The following is a 17,607-nucleotide window of genomic DNA, read 5'->3' as shown; positions in this document are numbered from 1 at the left end:
TACGAAGTATATACGACGCAAATTGAGCAGCGAAAGTAGAGTTTAGCTCCTAATAGTAACACTTGTGAATATTTTATATCTTGTTTGAAATTTCCTTGCCTTTTGTTATCAAGAAAATCAGTCAAAACTCAAAAGAACATGAGAAATCATGCTTGTCCAACATCCAATTTAAGTTGAAATTTGCTGACGTTTATCGAATATTTTTCATATAAAGGCGTCGCAACTCATAAAGATGTGCAATAAACTACTATTTTTCTTTTGTCTTGTACAATTACAATACACCACGTGGAAGCGTCATGCATTCAATTATGTTCATCTCCAACAACATAGATGACCATGAAAATATTATAGCATTCTCAAGTTCCAACAATAGATTTACTTTTCTAAAATTACCAACAATATATATATGATTGAGGAATTTCTGAAATAAATTATTTGAGAGATACCTTTTAAGGTACTTTATAAAAAAAATTTCAATAATCCAAACCGTCTATTTTTCAAGTCTTCATTCATAGATCATCCTTGAAAAAAATCAGAAAAATTGAAAATCATTAAAGTATCTAATTGCTAACAACAAAACAGATGAACATGATACTTCAAGAAAAGACTAAAATAATAATGATCTAATTGAGTAGTCAAATGGTTTCGGATTCAAGTTATTTTTTGCATATATCATCTTTGAGGGAATTTTTTTTTTGGGTCAAATCAATAATATTGTATTCTAACACTCCTAGTCTTATTTTCTATTGATTTTTTATTTTAATTAGCCAGTGTAATGAAAGAGACCTTTGCCTGACCTATTGTTGGGCTCTAAATAAACCAGCTGTGGCTGAAGTGTTTTAGAATAATAGAGAGGATAGATTTCCCTTAATAATGGTGGTTTCAGTTTAGTTTATCTTATTTAATAGTTGATTATTTGAACTTTAAATGAAGGCCAGAATTTATGCATGGGTGGAGCTGCTGGCTCATAATCTTTTTGTTTGGGCATTATTATTTTTATCTTAAGAATATTGCATGCATATATCTCATCGTGCTTCCTGCTGCTGTTTTTATCTTGAATGAACGTGCGGAAGATTCTACTTGTTTGTTTATAAATAAATCGATCCCAATCGGAAAAGACTGATCTTTGGTTGGTTTAGTGGTGTTGGAATCTAATTCTCCATCCAATTTTAGCAGAGTACGGCCTTTTGCTCCATTTTTTCATGCCAAAAGCTAACTCTCTTCATGTGGGGAGATATGTTTAGTTGGAAAGGAAGCAAATTGCAGCTTTAACATATTATAACTTGTCCATCTGATCCATCCCCTCTCTCTCTCTCTCTCTCTCTCTCTCTCTCTCTCTCTCTCTCTCTCTCTCATACACTCCCACAGGGGACTCTTTGCGCGTAGACAGATAATGTTCTTGCCCCACAAACCCTATGCACTTTTTGGGTTTGATATGTAAATGATAAAATGGTTTATTGGTTGGACCTAAATTGCTCGCTTTTTTGGTACAAACCTGCATGAATCAAGCATTATGAGGGGGGGTCAACTACATCAAAAGCAAGGTTCTCCATCCAATTTCAAATGGAGAGATGGTACGTACCATTTTTACTTTTTATGTCAAAGCTAGGTTGCAATACAAGTGGATGTGATGCGTTAATATAGGAGGTGATTGGCTCTAGTCTTTTTAGCATCAATCTATAGTATATGGTACATTTTATCAATACTCAGTCAACTTAAATTACTAAATGCAAAGGCAGATGCTGATTTTTTTTATAGGGTTAGGCCTAGTTTGGGATTGCTGTCACTTTTAAAAAAAGTTGCTTCTGCTGTGCTTTGAAAATAATTAGCTGTAAAGTAAAGCAGCTCCATGTTTGGTAAACAATATTTTTAAAGTGCTGTTAGTACAAAAAGCAGTGTAAAAGCGTTTGGTAAATTTTAATATAAAATTGTTGTAACTGTGAATAATGACTAAAATAGACATGATGTTAAAAGTGTTATGTATTAATCATGTGGTGGTAGTTGTAGTGATGGAGTGGAGGTGGTGGTGGTGATGAAGGTGGAGTTGGTGGTGGTGGGGATGGCGGTTGTGGAGGTGGTGGTGGTGGTGGTGGCAGTGGCAGCATGGTGGTAGTTGTAGTGATGGAGTGGAGGTGGTGATGGTGGTAATGAAGGTGGAGTTGGTGGTGGAGGGGATGGTGGTTGTGGAGGTGGTGGTGGAGGAGGAGGAGGTGGTGGTGGAGGTGATGGATGAGGTGGTGGTGGCGGAGGATGAGGAGGAGGATGTGGTGGTGGTGGTGATGTTGGTTGTGGAGGTGGTGGTGGATTTGGAGGTTTTGGAGGAGGTGGTGGTTGTGGTGGTGGTGGTTGTGGAGGTGGAGGTGGAGGTGGAGGTGGAGGTGAAGGAGGAGGTGGTGGTGGAGGTGGTGGTTGTGGTGGTGGTGGTGGTGGAGGATGAGGAGGAAGAGGATGTGGTGGTGGTGGTTGTGGAGGTAGTGAATGTGGTGGTGCAAGTGGTGGAGTTGGATGTGAAAGTGGGGGTGGTGTCATTTTTTTAAATGAATGATGGTATTTTGGGAATTTAAAAAATTCATTAAATGTTCATATCTGCTTCTTTTGAAAGCAGCTTTGAAAAGCAACCCAGAGTCTGCTTTTAAAAGCTGCTGTCAAAAGGCCATTGCTTTTAAAATAATCGGGATATTTTCTTTTTACCAAACACCTTAAACTGCTTAACTTTAAAGTGAAGCAGGTTTTTGGCCAAAAAAAGCAATCCCAAACGGGGGCTTAGTGGTATAAACCAAATTTAGGTAAAGTAAAAAATAGTCTAACTCTCTATTTAAAATAAGCCCAGTTCTCAATGTAGAAATAAGCCCATTCTTGAAGCATATAGGAAATAGTAAACATGCAATCCATAACCCTATATAAATTTGATTAGAAGCAAACATCAGAAATTTTCTTCTAGCCACCCAAAACGCCATATTTGAACCTTTAGAGCCTAGAAGAAATAACTCTCCCCCTCTAAAAAATTGTACCAACCTATCTTCAATGGGTTCTTCAATCTTTGGTAAGTTTTTCTCTTTTTTTTTATTTATATATATTCAATTTCCAATTTTAATTGTTGTTAAGTTTTTATGATTTAGGGTTTGGGTGAAAACTTTTGGGGATTGTTATATATGTTTTATTTTTGCAACTTGAATTATTAATTAGCATATATGATTTTTGGTGTCTAGTATTTCTTGTTAGGATATCATGTCACATGATGATAATAGACCGGCAAAGAGAGAAAAAACTATTTATTCATTCTTCAAAGGAAGTGGTAACAATAACAAGGATACACCTTCTGCATCTAATGTTGATACTTCAATTCCTGAGGAACTTACTCAACTCGGATCTAAGTAGTTGAACAATGTGTTTGATTTGATATTTATTTATATTTTGTACTTCTTTGTGTTATATTTGCTTGTAATGTGGCATTGTTTGATTTATCAAATTTTATTTACATTTTTGTTTCAAAAGAAAAAAGGCTTATAATATATCTCCTGTAAAAAAAAAATTAAAATTTAGCCTACCCTATAAAAATTCCTAGGTCCACCATTGACTAAATGCAAGCCGAACATAATTACCCTCGGATAAGCATGGTTGTCCCCAGTGGCGGACCTATTAAGGCGCAAGGAGGTGCAACTGCACCTCCCCTCGCCGGAAAAACCATTATAGGTGCTTCAAATTGCCCATTTGCTCAACTGGTGTATATATTACTTTATTTCCATTTTCAACATTTAAGTAAATGTCTTTGTCCTTTTACTTTCATTTATTTTTATGTTACTCCATTTACTTAAGTTTACAATGTAAATATATAAGGAAGTACCCCCCATTTGGATTCAAATAAAAATACTAGAAAATCAAATTCCCACCAAATCAAAATATGAAAAATCGGTTTGAATGCAAAATATGATTTAGGCTAAAAATGATGGTTCATTAAGTCAATATAAAATCAAGTTTTTTTCATTTGATGTGTAAGGAATAAAAGCCGCCAAATATTATCTTGAGAAAATGATTATTACCCACATGTCGCTAGATCGTAACTAAGTTTTGATACCTTGTTAGATATGCATCATGCACTGCAGATTGTACTCGGATATTGTTGTGTTACAATTCTATATGAAACTAACTAGCACAACCAAAACGCACAGCTTCGACTCATCTAATCAGTGTGGGAGAGAACAAATCTGCTACCAAAGTTAAAAGAAGTTCTCTCTCTCTCTCTCTCTCTCTCTCTCTCTCTCTCTCTCTCTCATGCTTTAATCTGATCAATCTCATGCTTTAATCTGATCAAGAGAATGACTAGAAAACCTACCACAGCTTCACAACACACGAGGGGAAAAATTAGAATCTATCTATTTGTGCATGCCGACAAAATATATTATTATTTCAAACGAGGTTTATTTAGTGTAGGAGGGGGCAAAGCCACATCGCTGTCATATATATTAGGGTCCGAAAGACATAACTGGTACCTGTATCTGCATGAGCACAGAAATCAATATAAAAAAAGAAAAGAATTGTGGAAAATAAAAGTTTCTTTTCAGTTTTTTATTTATTTATAGAATTTTAAAAAAGGGTAATGATTTCCCCAGTGGATAGTTCTTGTGTTCCATAAAAATAGAACTCATTATCTTATTTTGCTTTTATAAATTTTTTTAATATAAAAAAGTGTGAATTTACCATATTATCTTTATTTAATTAATAATTTCAATTTTTAATGTTTGCATTAATAAATGAAATTTTCTGATATTTTGAATGTTTCACCATTCTTTGTCTTTTACTTTATATATATATATAGATTAACGGTTCTCTCCCAACTAACTTTATATATTTCAATATTTGTGTATGTGCTTTAAGCTATATTTAAAATCATTTCAAATTTTCAGGTTTGGCATTACGATTTTATATATATGTAGCTTCACCTTTCAAACTTTATTATAAATGAATTAAGCTGATAATTTGGTAGAAATCAACTCACTTTCAATAATGAGAGAAATTAATTCGCTTTAGTTTGGAATTTTGACTTTATACATGATATGAGTGTTGATCATGTTTCCCGCGTTGGTAACGGGGCGAAGTTTGCTTCTTTTATTTTTATCTTTTATAGGTCATTGTTTAGTTTGCTATGAGAAACCTCTTGACCTTATACGTAATGTCCTCTTTCAAGATTGTACTAGTTGTGATTCTTTTATCGTTTTTATTATATAAAAAAATGTTAAAACTGACGGCCATTCAATCTTTGACTCGAGTGTAGTGATAAATGCTCTTACTATTAGAGAGTTATTAAAAAAATGGGTATGTTCCATAACTTTTTTTAATAGATTTGTTGCAGTAGAAAAAAGTGGGTGAATGAGTCATTTTATAGTGAGGGCCTTATAAATGGCTCTTAGGTTAGGCGCTATTTCTTAATCGTTAAGGTTAATCAATTTGATTCAATGACTAACCAATTGATTTAACGGTTAATAGATAAGGCCTCACTTAAGAGTCATATATATAGAATTCTTGGTGGGAGAATACCCCTCAGGTGGCAAACCAATAAAGGCCCAATTGACCATTTCAAGACTGCTTTCCGGCTAACAAAGGCCAGAGAAGCTAGTCATGTCCTCTTATGCAATAGAGTATACAATCCAGGCCCACAAAACCATGTGGCTCTCGCAATCCATGGTTTGGTTATGTTTGGTTTTCTTGTTTTTGGTCAGCATGTTTGATTATCTTTTTGAATGGTTACTTATTTATTATTATCTTTTTTTTTTTCTATTTCATATGATCATATTGGTTTGGCTATCTGACCGAGTTTTGATTTGGTAGGAGATTCACTGATCGAGTTTTAACAAATTCCAAAGGGAAAAAGGAAAAAAGAATGGACGGTAATTCGAACTTTAACATGGACATAGTAATAAATGCTCGTAGCACTAGAGAGCTATAAAAAAATTATTGAAACAAAAGTAAATTCCAAAAATTCCTGAATATTATTTGTTGCAGTAGTCTGGTCAGCTAACAAACTAAACTAATAAACGCGGATTACTATTCTAAAACTTCAAATTATAAATGAGATCAAATTGAAAAGCTCGATTGACCATGTCAATTTCCTTGTAACAAAATTTCAAGGAGGAGCAGCGTCGTTTGCATGCACTTGAAAAGCAGCATCTAGTTGATGCAGGAACATCACAAATTGACCTTCCTTTGGAAATTCAATGGCGGGATCCTCCACCCTTTGAATCTTGTATCCCAAGAAAGCTTGGCACGCAACGCATTTCACATCTGTCGCCAGTATGCTAAAGGAAGGATCACGGTATTCCCTCTCCACCTCAGCCAAGTTTACACATTTAAGGAATATTCCATGTCTCTCCTGCGAAAGAAAGAAGAAGAAAAAAAGAAGGTAACATGTTATAAAAACAAATTTCAATGATTTTGCTGTTTTACTCTTCCAACTATGACCCTAATCAAGGTTAACCCTCACGAACCAAAAACTTGAACTAATTAAAACAGCCGATTTAGCCATGGCTATTTTAATTAGTTTCGAGGTGCTACATTGGCTGATTTTTAAGTTCGGGGGTTAAATTCGATTAGGTGATAGTTCAGGATATAAAACGGCTGAAAAACCCATCGTAATTTTAAAGAAAAGCAACAAAAAGGATTGAGGAAACTGCATGAAACCAAAACCAAGACTCTGAAGTTACAGAGAAGCACTGAACAACAAGAAGTAAGAGCTTAGGAGCTGGTGATTGAACAATGAAAGAAGATGAAGAAAATAAGAAGAAGCAACGGCTGAAAAGATTGTTCATTGTGGGAACAGATGGGGAAGGTCTTTGGCCATGGATAGCCATTAAATTTACAAAAGCAGAGAAAATTCAGAAATACAATTTCCTTACTCCACCAGATTCAGAATGCTTGCAGAACAAGATCGTTATCGCTAAAATTATGAATTTAAATTACCTTCATAGTCACCCTAATGCAATCATTCGCTACGGCGATAACAGTACTGCAGTTCTTGCACTGTAGAATCTCCATTGACATGAGTAATCAGCGAGAAAATTAATCAGAGAGAAAATTAAGTGAAGATGTGCTTGGGATGGAGGGATGTGCTTTATAAGGGACTCCATGAAGTAGGAAACTTAGAAAGAAAAAATTAGGATGGAAATTGGGAAACTTGGAGGTTCGAAAAATTATAATTGGAAAGTGGGAATCTTAAGCCTCTTCATGCTTTACAATTAGGAAACTTGATAAAAAAACTTAGCATGCAAAGTGGGAAACCTGGAGGCTCTTTTCCCTCTCGTAATCTGAATATCAGATCAGACCCATTGGAATTGGATGTGATCATGTGAGGATTGCAAGAGAATTATTGGGCTTTTCATGTACCGTACGGTTCTCCCTTTGTTTAAAGCTTTTTATTGGGCTAAGCTCTTTTGTATTTTGGGGTTGGTGTGTTCCTTTTTCTCCCAGTTTAAAGCTTTCCAGATTTTAGTTTCACACCGTGACTTATTCAAACCCAGAAAAGTACATAAATAACATTTAATAATAAATAAATAAAAATTTACAACCAGCTACCAAATTTTTCCGTAACTTTCTTAATCAATTATTTTGTAATAACATTATCAAAAACGCAAAGAAGTTGATAGATGTGGACCTTTAAACCGTATAATTAGTACTAACCGGTTTGGATTGATCTTAACAAATTGGTCATATAGGAGAGATCTAGAGCGGTCATCCACAATTTTTATTTCTTTTTAAAAAAGGAGCGCATTTACTTCTCAAACACTCTACTATGTAATAATTTAAAAGTGACTTCACATAAACGAAAAACAAGGTGATTTAGAATAAAACAATCTAGAAATTAAAGACAATTACCAGACTCCATGTAGGCATCCAGCTTCTGCATGTCAAGGAAAAACTGGCCCTCCTTTGGTAATATAATGCTACGATCCCGCAGTTTTTCAATCTTGTATCCCAGAAACAGTTTGCAAACAACACAGTTGGCCTCCAGTGCCCCTGAAATAGCATCATCAGGATATGCAGGTTGACTCTTCACTTCCAAAGTAAGCCTGCATGGAGATTGAAAAACTAAAAAACTTAAGAAAGAGTAAAACAGTGAATTGATCAAATAGTTTTCTGAAGCTTACACTTTTTGAAATAAGCCGTGGTGTCAGTCGATCAGAGAGGTCCAAATACGGTCTGATGCCAATGCAATGCTTGTACCGCATGAGTGACAGCAGTAGGAGCTTACGCTCGGGGCACTCGAGTCATTTGACTGCACTTGAGACCCATCTGTACGAACTACTATGGATGAACCAAAGTCATTTGAATACACTCCAAGAGCAGCCTCAGTCTCCAGTTGGTGCATGTGCATCAGGAAATGACCTTCCTTCGGAAATTCAATTGCGGGATCCTCCATTCTTTCAATTCGATATCCTAAGCGAGATTGACAGGAAGCACATTTCACCACTACCGCCAGTATGCTAAAGGACGGAGGAAGGTATTCCCTCCCTACCTTAGAGAAGTTAACACATTTTAAAAATATTCCATGTCTCTCCTGCAAAAGAAAAGAACAAGTAAAAGGTTATAGAAACAGATTTCAGTGATTTTATATTATTCTACTTTTAAAAGTAAAATAACAAAAAGGAGAAAACTCCATGAAACCACAACCAAGACTCTGAAATTACAAAGAAGCACTGAAGAACAAGAAGTAAGAGCTTAGGAGGTGATGATTGAACAATGAAGAAAAAGAAGAAACGAAGAAAGAAACAAAGACAAGAAGAAGAAACAACGGCCGGAAAGATTGTTCATTGTGGGAATAGGGACCATGAATAGCCATTACATTTACAATAGCAGAGATTCAGAAATACTCTCAGCAGAGAAGGTCTTTGGCCATAACCATTACATTTACAATAGCATGTAAAGATTTAGAAATACTATCAGCAGAGAAGGTCTTTGGCCATGGATAACGATTACATTTACAATAGCATAGAAAGATTCGGAAGTACTATCAGCAGAAAAGGTCTTTGGCAATGGTTAACCATTACATTTAAAATATCACATAAAAATTCAGAAATACTATCAGCAGAGAAGGTCTTTGGCAACGAATAGTCATTACATTTACAATTGCATAGCAAGATTCAGAAATACTATCAATAGATTCAGCTAGTTTTCTTTATTTTATCGGTTTCCAAGTAAACTTTGGTTCTTCAAGAGTTTGAAAACATAAAAACTTCCACAGAAGCAAAATAATATAAACAAATTGATCACTTGGGCTGGTGCAATGTTAAGAGAATTAGCCATTGTTAATTTCCTATTTCATTACATTTGTTTCAGCCATTGATAATGACTTGTCACATTGTAAAACTGTGATGAGGAGGGTCATAAATATTATCAGCAGAGAAAGATTCATAAATACATCATAAAAACAGATTATTCTACTTTTAAAAGCAAACCAACAAAAAGGATTGAGAAAACTCCACGAAATCACAACTAAGACTCTGAAATTACAAAGAAGCACTGAACAACAAGAAGTAAGAGCTTAGGAGGTGATGATTGAACAATGAAGAAGAAGAAGAAAGAAACAGAGAAGAAGAAGAAGCAACGGTGGGAACGATTCGTTCATTGTGGGAACAGATGGGGAAGGTTTTTGTCCATGGAAAGTCATTACATTTACAATAGCAGAGAAAGATTCAGATATACTATAGTCAAGATTATGAAGTGAAATTACCTTCTGAGTCACAGCAATAAAATCCTCCGCCAGGGCAATGACAGTGCTGCAGTTCTTGCACTTTAGAATCTCCATTGCCATCTGAAATCAAATCAGAGAGAAATTTGATTCAAGATTTCCTTGGGAGGGAGGGAGGGAGGTGATTTACAATAGGCGGGCAACCAACTGCTATGTTATCAGTCAAATGAGAGTGAAGGCTATTGACCCTACTCACCCTTCTTCATACCCATGAAGTCCCCATAATCTCCATTGAAGCTCTGCTTGAGTATGCTGCAATCGGGCAAGGTGTTTGACAAAAGTCCTATGAGAGAACAGGGAGGGGCGAAGTTGTGTGGGGAGCTGAGCTTCAGAGATTCATTTACCGTGCGCTCCTCTGTTGAAGAATTTTATTGGGCAGCTGAGCTTTTTAGGCCATGAATATATTGTACTTATTCAAACTAAAAAAGGTACATAAATAAATGTATAAAAAAAAGTACGTAAATGAAAAAAAAATTTACAACCAGCATACTAACTTTTTCCCTTTCTTAATAAATTTTGTAATAACATCATCACAAACGCAAAGAGATTACTAGATGTGGACTTTTAAATCGACTAATTACTAAAATCGGTCTGAATCAACCATTTTGGATTGATCTTAACCATAAATTGGTTATATAGGAGAGTTTTAGAGTGGTCGTTCACATTTAGATATACTTTCTCAAAGATCACCCTAGAAAAAGTTAGACATGTCGAAAATTATAAGCACAATCCATACCTTTCCCCCTTTTTGTAATTTTTCTTAATAACTTTTAAAAAAATATATAAAATAGAACAAGTTAGAACAAAAAGGGCGGTTTCATCCTAGTGAAATTATGAACTTGAGCCCGTGCTCATTTTAAATTAATAATAGAGTGAAAATGAAAATGTGATGATTCTTTCATGCAAGTGATAATGGGTATGGGGAGGGGGACGGGATCCGCTGTCCCCATTTTCCATGTCCCTTCATATCCCTTGCATAATTTTTTGACACATGTCCAACAACTTAACCCTAACATAACGCTATTAACTTGGATAAAATTTTAAAAATAAAAACTTAATATTGAAATGAAAAAACAAAACAAACAAAAAAACCTAGCAGCTGCTAATCTCAACAGCCAACCCAACTCCTGACAACCACCCATATCCATCTGACCAACGGCATTTGCCTCTCCTCCTCATCGCCGGCCAACCTTATCCCCTTCGCACCCAACCCTTCCACCTTCTCTCTAGTCTGAAAAATTCACCACTTTTTCCTTTGATATTTTGAGTGAAATTGGAGAAATTGGATTTGATGACATAATTTTCACCGTTGATCTCAAGAAAAGGGAGGTATTATATAATTATGTATGAGAGATAAAAACTTTCTAAACTCTTAAACCGGAATTCATGGCCACGTGAAGGAGGGATGCCAGGTATCACTTTTCTTCAAAGAGTGATGGTTTTGTGAAGGTTCCAATGGGGAAGATCAACCCACAAATTGCTTTCATAAGGATTGCAATATCCTGGCATTTTCCCCAAGCCTTCCAAGATGTGAGACCTGTGAGGTTGCCATAGATAGGAGATTGAGAGAGACTCAGGTGAGAGGGCTGGTCTGCAGTGAGGAGGACAAGGGGTTGTGGCGGGTGCTCAAACTGGTGGCTGTTTGGTTATATTTATTCTTTTAATGTTTGGTGTTGCTTCGATTCAGCTGCACCAAAATGGATTCAGCTGCATCCTCAACTTGTGATACTCGCAAGTGCACGAGCCGTTTGGTAATATAGCATATGTAAGTGCGAGGTCGATCCCACGAGGATTGGTGATTGAATGATCCAATTCATTTCCCCTACACAAAACAGAAATGAAAAAGAAAATAAATAAAACAAGAAAAAAAAGGAAATAACTCAAGCAAATAAGTTCCCAAGTTCAATTAGATTAACGAATTGATTATAGCTAAAGTATGATTAAGCCATGGTGTTTGGTCATAACCTTGTGTTCCTAATTCCCTAATTTGATCATTTGTTGTCTAACCTAAAATTAAGCATTAGGAACCCATTAAGCATAGAAGAACAATTTAAACAACCAAGCATGTATCTAATCCCTGTTGTCGAATGTCCATACATACTCTTCCTATTCATAGTTCAATTCGAATTAAAGCATGGTGTCTACTCTTAATTCAAACCAAGATAGCTAACATGCAAGCCTAAATGGTGATCAATCATTCAAACTAGCATATTAACTTATAAGCATAATGAATAAGAACAAAAACCATAATTGAAACTTGGAAACTAATTAAACTTGAATACTTAAGAAAGAATGTACATTACAAATAAAAGTAAAGTGGAACTAAGAAAACTTGAAGGAAAATTTAGTAAAATCATTTTGTTACAACAATTGACAACTTGAAAGGAAACTAAGAGAATTTGAGGGAGAGAAGGGAAGGGAGCTCTAGAGAAGTGTTTGAGAGCTCCCCCCCTTGGGGTGTTTTATGAAGCTTGAAGACTTCTCTATTTATAGGGCTAAGAGGGAGGAACATCATGATGAAATCCAACACCACCATTCCTCTTTTAATACAATCCATAACTCACACTTCATCTTGTCTATGTTAGTGTGGTTGGAATCAATTCCATCCCATACTTCTTTTGTTGCACCTCAAGCTTTCTTCACATGGGTGTTCAAAGGTGTTCAATTGTTGCTGCCTTTTGCTGCCAACCCATGTGGGTTTTCTTTTGGTTGCTGGAAATAAAAGATTCTTCTGAACTAGGCTTGGTGTAGGAAGGCCTGAAATTTCAATATGTATCCAATGGGGCTCAAATTTGGATATGTCATAATAGACACCCATTGGAACAACCTTTATGAAGAATGTATTCCCATCTGAGCAGTACAAGTGTACATTTTGGGCCTTGCAAGTTGACTGCCGAAAATAGACTGGAATTGACTTCATTGCAGTCAGCTTGTGGGCTTGTTTTGGGCTTGATCTTCCCTCCTCCTAAATCTGGAAAAATCTGGATCTTGAAGCTCTTTGAATTATCTTTCCAAGCATATGCAGCCCAGCTCAAGGAAAAATTGGAAAGCTCTTCAAATGTGATATTTGGCCCAGTAACGCAGTTGCTGCCGAATTTGACCTTAAGTTGCCAAAACTTGTATAACTTTCTTTAGAAGACTCGGAATCATGAACCGTAAAATTCTCCATAAACTAGACTTCCGCATCTTTCCAATGATGTGTGGCTCGTTATTTGGTTCTTCTTGAGCAAGTACAGTCCAATTCATGAAGTTGACTGATCTGCAGACACCGATGAGCCAACTTGTCTCCAAAATGCATTTAATGAGTCTCAAGCTTATTACACTGAAACAAACACAAAACTTATTAAAAGCACAAGTTTAACTCAAAAACATAACCAAATCATAAGTTAGAAAGATACAAAATAACATGTAATTATGCACCGATCATTTGGTTATATTTATTCTTTTAATGTTTAGTTTTTATTTTTCTAATTTATTCAAGTTAATAGTGTTATGTTAGGGTTAAGTTGTTGGACACGTGTCAAAAAATTATGCAAGGAACACGAAGGGACATGGAAAATGGGGACAACGGATCCTGTCCCATGGTGAGGGGGATCAGGTGGGTAACAAATTATCCTAACATATCCGTTACAACTTTGATTTGCGCAAATCAAGGCTTAAAACCCTAAGGGCAAAATAGTTAATTTATGCTAAAATTTGGAAAATTAAAAGAAAATTCGGAACGGGTTGTTACAAATGCTAAGTATGAAGTGAAATCAAACTTTGGATACAAAATGTACGAGAAAAAAAAAATTTAGGTAGTAAATGATGAAATTCAGTGAGTGGTAAAGTGAAATTTACTCATAAGCTTTTAATAAATTGAGGCAAGTAAGGGAAGTATAAAAAAAAAAATTAAAAAAAAAAAAACCTAGAATTCCCGAGTGCTCATGGGTTCAAATATCCATGGTATTCGTACAAAAACTTAGAAATTAAAATAAAAAACATCTCATCCCACGTTTGGAAGAAACTTCTCCCGCAGAACAACCATTTTTATTTTATTTTTCAACTTGCCTACGGTATCTCACTATGCTAACAATTGTTCCAGAGTTTTGTAATTTTACTAACAAAATCGGTGACAGAAAATCTAGGTTCTAGTTGATCATGTTTGAAGTCTCCTTTTTCAAATATGTTTGAAGTCTTTTAGGTCATCACAAACACACCCTCAAACACGTTTTGTATACAAACCAGAACTCCTAAACCCATCCGTCAGAATCTCTCAGTCTCTCTATATGATCGACTAACCTATCTCATTTTCTGGCATATAATTTTTTGTTTTTCAATTAATGGCTTCAAAAGGTGAAGGACCAGTGATTGGTATTGACCTTGGAACCGCGTACTCATGCGTTGGAGTTTGGCAAGACGGCCATGTTGAGATTATAGCCAATGATCAGGGCAACAGGATGACGCCGTCCTACGTGGCTTTTACAGACGCAGACTGTTTGATCGGCGATGCTGCCAAGAACCAGGTCACCATCAACCCCATCAACACTGTTTTCGGTGAGTTCTCACACCCTATAACGTATACTTAGGAAATTATTATTGACGCTCCAAAAAAATCGTTATGAGAGAAATTGCACTCTATGATGAAGAAATTGATGAACATTTCAGAATGTCAATAACTATGACAGTTGAAATTAATAAGATTAGTATATTCATTTATCATTGATTCTATTGTTGATTGCATCTCTAACCAGTGTGTGTGATTCGAGAAAATATATAATTTAAAGTTCTAACGATTGTGGGAGTGCTTAATTAATTACTTTTTGTTAATCTAGTTTATACATATATCATATATGCTTTGGTATGTATATATTATATCCAACCAAATTTATTTCTAATGTGCTTTCATTAATTAGGGTTGAGCTAGATGCAAAGCGTTTGATTGGTAGGAGATTCACTGATGCCTCTGTTCAAAGTGACATGAAGTTATGGCCTTTCAAGGTCATTCCTTGTGCCGGGCGAAACAAGCCAATGGTTGTGGTGAACTACAAGGGTGAAGAGAAGCAGTTTGGTGCTGAGGAGATATCAGCTATGGTTCTCACAAAGATGCGGCAAACAGCAGAGGCTTACCTTGGCTCAACTGTAAAGAATGCTGTTATCACCGTCCCGGCATACTTCAGTGACTCTCAACGCCAGGCCACAAAGGCTGCCGGTGTGATTGCCGGTATGAATGTTATGCGTATCATTAACGAGCCAACTGCCGCCGCCATTGCCTACGGTCTTAACCAGAAAGCCTCAAGTGCTGCCGGTGACAAGATCAACGCCCTCATCTTTGATCTCGGTGGTGGTACTTTTGATGTTTCCCTTGTCACAATTGAAGAGGGTACTTTTGAGGTCAAAGCTACTTCTGGAGACACCCACCTGAAGGAAGTTGAGGTTCCACCCCAAAACCAATTGGCAATGGGGGGTGTTTGTGCAAATAATCTCACGGGAGAATATTCGCTTCTAGATCCTCGAACCTTCGATCTTCCTTCTCTCTCCTTCTCGATTCCTGTAAAACAGATTGGAGTAAATAGACCACACCTGAGGGGTGTTGGCCAAAGGCCCTCCGATGCCTAAGTTAGTTCAAGTGTTTGTAGGAAAACAATAGCTAAGCGAAGGGTACGGAGTTTGTATGGTGTGAACCGGGTGGCCGGAGCCGTGTGGAGAAAATATGGAGAGTGGAGAGTGGAGAGTGGAGAGGGGGAGAGAGCTTCGGGTATTTTCTCGGGTTCTGGAGCTAGGTTTAGAAGTAGGGTTTCTGAAGTCGGGTTTCTGACGTCAGTTTAGATGTACCTTGAATGATGACTGAAGTCATCTATTTATAGGAGCCTCGGGGCTAGGGTTTCGTAGAGATTGAGTCGGACTCGATTACATCTCTTTATTATGATAATATTTGCTCCCACAGGGGGAGTAGCCCAACTCCTTATAAACCCAGGCTAGGTCCCTTAACATTTCAATGTGGGACAAACACTCTCAACACGCCCCCGCACGTGTGGCGAACTTTCAAGCCCAACACGTGAACAACACATATTGGGTGACGTGGGAACACGTGTGGCCGTTGGGCCCAACACGTGAAGCCTTGCTCTGATACCATGAAGGAAGTTGAGGTTCCACCCCAAAACCAATTGGCAATGGGGGGAGTAGCCCAACTCCTTATAAACCCAGGCTAGGTCCCTTAACATTTCAATGTGGGACAAACACTCTCAACACCACCTAGGAGGTGAAGATTTTGACAACAGAATGATGAGCCATTTTGTGGAGGAGTTGAAGATCAAACACAAAAAGGACTTGAGCAATGACCCCAGAGCATTGAGGAGATTGAGGACATGTTGTGAGAGAGCAAAGAGGACTCTTTCTTGCACAACTACTCAAACCACCACAATTGAGATTGACTCTCTATTTGAGGGCATTGACTTTTGCTCCACAATAACCAGAGAAAAATTTGAGGAGCTCAACATGGACCTCTTCACAAAGTGCATGGACATTGTGGACAAGTGTTTGATGGATGCTAAAGTGGAGGACAAGAGCACTGTCCATGATGTTGTTCTTGTTGGAGGTTCTACTAGAATTCCCAAGGTACAACAGCTATTGCAGGATTTGTTTGATGGCAAGGAGCTTTGCAAGAGCATCAATCCTGATGAAGCAGTTGCGTATGGAGCCACGGTACAAGCTGCCATTTTGGGCGATCAGAACCGCCTGGACTTAGTCTTGCATGATGTTGCCCCAATTTCCCTTGGATTTTATAGTATCCAAGGAGTTATGGATGTCTTTATTCCGAGAAACACTAGAATTCCCACCAAGAAGGAACTGATTGTGTCAACCTTCATGGATAACCAACCTTGCGTGTATACTCAGGTATTTGAGGGTGAAAATCCAAGGCCCGCAAGAAACAACGTGTTGGGTAAATTTGGGATCTCAGGCATCCCTCCTGCTCCCCAGCGGGTGCCTCAGGTCACCATCAGCTATGATATCGACGCCGACGGAATTTTCAATGTCCATGCGTTTGCTGAGGACAAAACCACTGGGCGGAAGAACATACTCACAATCAACAATTATGAGAGATTATCCCAGGAGGAAATTGAGAATATTGCTGCGGATAAGGAGTATAATAAATTATATGAGGCTAGCGGTTATGCAACGTACGATCGTTTATTACTCTCTATTTAGCTAAGTTTTGGTCGAATAGAAATAGTTAATATGTTTTTTTAGTTAATTAATCTTGAAGTGGCTAGCTGCTACAAAATTATTCTCTATTTATTTAGCTATAGTCCGGTTATGATTTTTTTTCTTCTCTTGAGTGCTATCACAAAACCCCTTGCAAAATTTGGTCATTTATGGTTTCTTAGCTAGATTGAGTATTAGAGAATTATTCTAATTTCTGACTTCATCTGCGTTTACTAATACATAATAAGTAATTTCAAAATATGCGAGAAACCAGAACACCCAATGACACTTTGTAGTTTGCGTAAGAAACCACTCTCCCCCTTGTAGTCTTGTATTTAAAAAAAAGTAATTGACAAAGGGAGTTTTTCGAATAAGGATTTTTGTTAAAAATTACTTAGAGAGTTCTCACCAATCAATTAGATGTGTTAGTGGTTTAAATAATATTAAGAAAATATACCACATATGCAAATCTAATTGCTAAGATTAGAAGTCCTTAACCTATCCTTTAACTTAAAATCTATAATGGAGCCAAATCATTGAGGGATACGTGAATTCCAAATCTATAGAATAACCTCCTCCATATTTTTCAGAGAAAGAACTGGTTCCCCTTTTACACTGTCAAACACGTTCGAATGGAAGAATGAATTCATAAGGCACTCAGTTGCACAAAATAATTTTAAGAA

The 17,607-nt window shown here is 36.8% G+C and overlaps 1 long non-coding RNA gene and 1 pseudogene across 2 annotated transcripts; one reads left to right on the top strand and one right to left on the bottom strand.

The window, feature by feature from the left end:
* Nucleotides 1–5,968: 5,968 nt before the first annotated feature.
* LOC110769031 (uncharacterized) lies at nucleotides 5,969–10,104 on the bottom strand. 2 transcript variants are annotated; one of them, XR_015836396.1, is made up of 5 exons: nucleotides 9,936–10,104; nucleotides 9,722–9,802; nucleotides 8,139–8,548; nucleotides 6,955–8,060; nucleotides 5,969–6,367 (listed from the first exon to the last, which is right to left on the bottom strand). It is a non-coding gene; the product is annotated as an uncharacterized LOC110769031 (long non-coding RNA). The 2 variants fall into 2 exon arrangements; XR_002528521.2 differs by having other exon boundaries at nucleotides 7,867–8,060.
* A 3,957-nt stretch (nucleotides 10,105–14,061) lies between these two features.
* On the top strand, nucleotides 14,062–16,927 carry LOC110769102 (heat shock cognate 70 kDa protein pseudogene; annotated as a pseudogene).
* Nucleotides 16,928–17,607: the final 680 nt, after the last annotated feature.

The sequence above is a fragment of the Prunus avium genome, chromosome 6 (assembly GCF_965620075.1).
Source record: "Prunus avium chromosome 6, drPruAviu1.hap1.1, whole genome shotgun sequence".
Classification (NCBI taxonomy): Eukaryota; Viridiplantae; Streptophyta; class Magnoliopsida; order Rosales; family Rosaceae; genus Prunus; species Prunus avium.
The sequence above is the reverse complement of the archived record's forward strand: the minus strand, read 5'-3'. Positions and strand labels throughout refer to the sequence as shown.